Here is a 5,405-nt window from a genome sequence, read left to right on the forward strand (position 1 = left end):
TTTTTTTTCCACTCTCTTGCAAAGTTGACTGTGCCAGTCCTGCCTTATTTTCCTAACTAAGAACTGTGACAAGTGCCTTTGCCACATTCATGCAGTTCCTTCTGCCCTCCTCAGAGCTGTGACTTCTGTGGCAGAGGGAGAACAGAGCTCGACAAAAATCCCAGACTCTGAGTTTTCTCCACGTCTTCAATTATTTCTGTAATATGGGAATAATAATGCTTCCCATCTCCTGCTTCTTTTTTCACTTTACTAATGCTAATGATTATTCACTGTCAAGTCATTTTAAAATTTTGTGGAGCCAGCACATCATCCTTTCCTTCAAAGTGCATTTGTCTTCAAGCAAATTGAACAGCTGGATCCTCCCCTCATGGGGACAGCACAAGCAAGTTAAAAATGGAAAGACAACTTGAAGGTATTTTTTAAAGTGCTCTAGAATCCAAGGCAGAATGATCTTTCCATATTGGAGGGCAAAGCAACCTTGGAAAAGCCCTACCACCTCTCCTGATCACTTCATGCTCAGCCCCACTTTTGTGGAACAGGGATCAGTTGGAGGCAAGCAATGAGATGGACAAAGCAATCTGGTCTATGTTATCCTTCTGGGTTTCCTTCATCATCTAAACGGCCTGGGACAAATGGTAAACTCCACAGTCATGGAAATGACTGAATGTATCATAGAGTTTCCAAAGACAAAGAGATAAAAGATCAGTAGATGGAAGAGCTCGGAATATCAGCAGAATAAGCTTGTTTGCTCTCTTTTTTTGCTACATAGGCTGGGCTCAGAGCTACCATAGTCCTTGGCTGTTTGTACCTTAGGAAACTTAGGCCCTCCATCCCACAGTGTAATTACAGGAGGAATGGACCATCAACACACCCTACACTTAACTGAGGAGCTCTTGGAGTTGCTGTTCTGTTGTGACTTGCCCCTGTTGATTCACATTTAAAAAATGCAGAGCAGCAGTAGTTTGTTAAAATGTTGGACTGAATTGCTGCACAACCAAAATAACACTCCTCAAGATTTCCCCACAATTCAGCGTAGCCTCCATTGTTTATCGTGAGAATGCAGCACTACCACAATCCAATTCTTTTTTTCTTTTCGCTTTTTCCCCAGATTAGATGTGATTCCCACACGGGGCAAAGGGAGGGGATACCTTCTTTGCGTGTATTTTAGCAACCAAATAGTTTAGTCTTTTGTTCACAAACAAGCTGCTTCTTCTCTTCTCCCCTTCCTTGTTTTTGGAGGCTATCCCACATTTCAGCTCATGCTAACCAGAGCTATATTACATCTGGCACTGTCCCTGTGATTGCTCAGGCAGCTGGAACAAGTTAGATTGCATTGTTTCCTATGACTTTCCCTTGCATATCAGTTGCCATTACTCCACCTCTGCTGGAGTGCTTTTCCATCTATGTTCTCTCCTTCTGTTCTCTGCAAACTGCCAGAAGTTTTCACCATTTCTTCATTTCCACTGTAAAGCACAAATATCCAAAAACACATGCTAAGGAAAATATACTATGGCTTTTGGACCAAAGCAGCACAGATTACAATAAATGTTACTGCACTGCTGCTTTTGGGACTGTTACTGTTAACGATGGCCATTTTCCTTTCCTGAGAGAGGACAATGTGAGATGCTCCTTAGTCATTCCTTTTTTTTGTTGTTGTTATTTACTAATCTGAATACTTCCAAGCAGTGGCCTAAACACTAGATCCACTGTCCATGTAAAGCAACAATGACGTGCAGCTCAATTCTCCACCCTAGGTGCACAATAGTCTATGTGGGCCTTGTGGCAGACGCTGCCATGGTTTGAGTTGTTGTTGCCCTTACAGCTCTTGTGTAAAAACCTCTCTGTCACACTAATTAACAGTTCTGTTTTATGACCAGAGCTACCATGTAGGATGGCATTTTTTCCTCGCTGCCCTATGAGTGTTGGGCTGGAGGTCCTACATTCTGATTCCAATTTCTCATGGTTACAGGAGAAAGAAGGAATTGCATTTGATGCAGTGTGGGAAATGTGGAAGATGTATGCTTTTTTAAAATAAAGTGCAGATACACCCCAACAATTAATCTTTGGTCCAGATTTGGATTACTATTGTTTATTTGTTAAGTGCCAACAATATGCTCAGTGCTGTAGAAGACTCAAAATGAAGACAGTCACAGCCCTCAAGAATTGGAATTTGAAATTCTCCAAGAGTGAGAAGAAAAGTCAGATCAGGTGTTCCAGTTCAGACTCATCCCCATTATGAAGTGATGATGAAAAAATCCAGATGTTTAATAAATAATCACTGAAGTTTCTTGTAAAATGTAGCATTTATTGTAAATGACTAATTCTTTTAATGAATATTTTGGAAATGACATCTATGTGTAGAAATTATAAACTGCAATAAATTGTACAGGGGTTGCCTGATGTTTCTAGGGGCCAAAGAGAATGGAAGCTCTTGGCCAATATGATGAAAAAATTTCAGACAAGCCAGGGAGTAAGTACCAGCGTGGTGTAATCTTAGGTATACATTAAAACTGTCAGGCTGCATTATCTGTACAAGTGCTGGAAAGACATGAACTGAGACTCCAGAGCCTGTTGAAGCAAATATGTGTTAAAGCAGTGAGAATGGCAAAACTCATGTGTCGGTGCACATTGGGAACAGAGGATCACACTTCCTAGCTTATTGTCTGAAGAGGTAAAGGCATCTTATTACAGCATAGGGGAAGGTCAGGAAAGAATGGGTTAATTTTTGTCAGATATGATTTGGCTCTAGAGTTCAGCCATTTGGCCAAGCCACATCAATCCTACTGGATTGCTTATGTACAAGGTGAAATGCATAGTTGTAGAAAAGTGGCACATAAAATACATGTACATACATATTTGTAAGTGTAGCCTTTACCTTCCCCTAACCATGAATCTCTGCTCCTGAGGGAATCTGAGTCACAAATACCCTGCATTTAACATGTAAAACATTCATAGATACATGTTATAGACAGATAATCTGCTTTTATTAGGATAAGTCCTAGCTATTCTAGCCTCAAGTGATCTATTCCTCATTACAACTCCTATTATAAGTAAGTCCAACTCATATATTTGCCATGATCCAAAGCCCACGGAAAGCTCCCATTTAATTCTACGTCTTTTTGATGAAACTATCAGAATCTAGATAAATTCTTAAATTTTAAATAAGAATTATTATTGAAAACCAAAATCCATCTCTCTTTTGTAAATGTCATAGGAGAAAGCAAGCACCTATTCTGTGTAATTTTATTCCAAGTTTCTGTGAACAATTAGTTCACTTTATTTTTTCTCCCATCTCCCCTTATTTCCCCATTTCCCCAAACCGGTCACCATTGACATTGCATTAACATAACTAATCTCTGGGTGGAAAAAATTACATTCCACTGCGGATGTCTCCAGTCTGCAGCAGGGTGAGTGACACACCTGTGTACCAGACCTACTGCCTTGTTTAGTGTGGATAATAAATGAGTGGATGTGATTTGTTCACAGAATGTGTACAATTACAGGCAAATACTGTAAACCGCTCGAAAGCCTTTCCACCGGGAGAGATCCTCCTGTCTTTACTCAGAGAAAATTCCCACCACTTGCCTGTCTAAACACAACCTTATTTGCAGCTCACGTTTATCGTGGGCAGTCGGAAGGGAAAGAGGGAAGGAGAGGTGTTGCTGTGACTGCGCAGAGAATTTGGTCTCAGGTGGAGCTTTAGAGCGGGCTGACCCCTGCTGCTACGGCTGGGAATTACCGGCCTGAGGGCCGGCACCGGGCTGCAGGGAGCAGCGCTGAGCACATGGGAGCGCGCAGATTTTCTTATCTGCTTCTCAAAAAGTGGGAATATTTACAAGCTCTCGTTTGCTGCTGGAGAGCGGTAACCTTTGCAGCTAAACGGAAAGGTGCATGAATTTCTGCTGGTTTCCAGCACATATTAGGGTAGCTCTGGAGGAGAAAATGATGCTATTGTCTCCCTGAAATGCCATCCTCCATCAGGGAAGTAGTCCGAGTGTGTGGCCGGAATCAGGAGGTGGTGGGGTCCCACACTCCGAGGCCAGCAGCCAGAGCAAACTCTTCAGTGGCTGCAAAAGCTACAGCCACCAGTTGTTGCTTTGTTTTTTCCCCAGTTTTTTCTGCTGTGAAATGCACTCATCACAGGGATCCTCAGCTCCCTGCTTCTTACACTCACCAGACACCTGGATCAGAACCTGCACACATCCAAACCCACACTGAAATCAGTCCTGAGCTCTGCGTGGGTGATACCAGTCTCCCCATGTGTCAACAGTTGCTGGATTCAAATAGTCAGACTACAAGCAATACTGCTTGGGCAGACAAAATTCAACAGCTTGTGAATAGTGCCCACAACCAGATACAAGTCTAAGATGTGACAGTTTCCATCCAAACATTTCTAGAGTTCAGGTGTTTGGAATCTCAGTTTCAGCAATTGCAGCACTACCTGCTGAGATCTGCCTGTATGAGAAAGAGGGGAAATCTGGACAGAGTGTACTGCAAGTATTCATGGGTTTCAACACTCAGGACAAGAACAATCCAATAAATGTTCATCTCTGTCGTGACTTTGGCTGGGATAGCGTTAATTTTCTTTGAGAAGCTTGCATGATGCTGTGTTATGTATTCTTTATTAAAAAAGTGGTGCTAGCACACCAAGGCTCACTTTTTGCAGAGAAGTGCTTACATAGAGCGAAAGACTTCTCTGCTCCTTGTGCTGCCCTGCTAGCAAAGAGCTGGGACTGCAAAAGAAGTTGGGAGGAGATAAAGCCGGGACATCTGACCCCAACCCAACAGAAGGATTTTCTCATATGACATCATGCTCAGCAATAAAAGCTAGGTTAAAGAAGGAGGGAGCAGGGATGTTCAGAATGATGACATTTGTCTTCCCAAGAAACTGCTTTCCTGGATGTGGCTGAACATCAGTCTGCTGATGGGAAGCAGTGAATTAATTCCTTCTTGTGTTTTGCTTGCATGTGCAGCTTTGCTTTACCTGTTAACCTGTCTTTTTCTCAACCCATGATTCTCACACTTTCACTTTCCTTGTTTTCTCCCCCCTAGAATCATAGAACTGGTCAGGTTGGAAAAGACCTTAAAGATCATCAAGTTGAACCAGAACCTAACCATACTACCCTAACTTACAACCTTCCACTAAATCATGTCCCTGAGCACCACATCCAAACGGTTTTTAAACACATCCAGAGATGGTGACTCAACCAGCTCCCTAGGGAGCCTATTCCAGTGGCTAACAACCCTTCAGTAAAGAAGTTTTTCCCATCACATGTGGGGAGAGTCAGTGAGCATCTGGGTGATGCTGAGTTGCCTGCCAGGTTAAACCACAACTATGTGACACCTGTTTGTCTCTGCTTTCAGAGGCTGGCAGGAGAAATAATAGCCCTGGCTCCATCCCAGCT

This window comes from Meleagris gallopavo, chromosome 2 (assembly GCF_000146605.3).
Source record: "Meleagris gallopavo isolate NT-WF06-2002-E0010 breed Aviagen turkey brand Nicholas breeding stock chromosome 2, Turkey_5.1, whole genome shotgun sequence".
Lineage (NCBI taxonomy): Eukaryota > Metazoa > Chordata > Aves > Galliformes > Phasianidae > Meleagris > Meleagris gallopavo.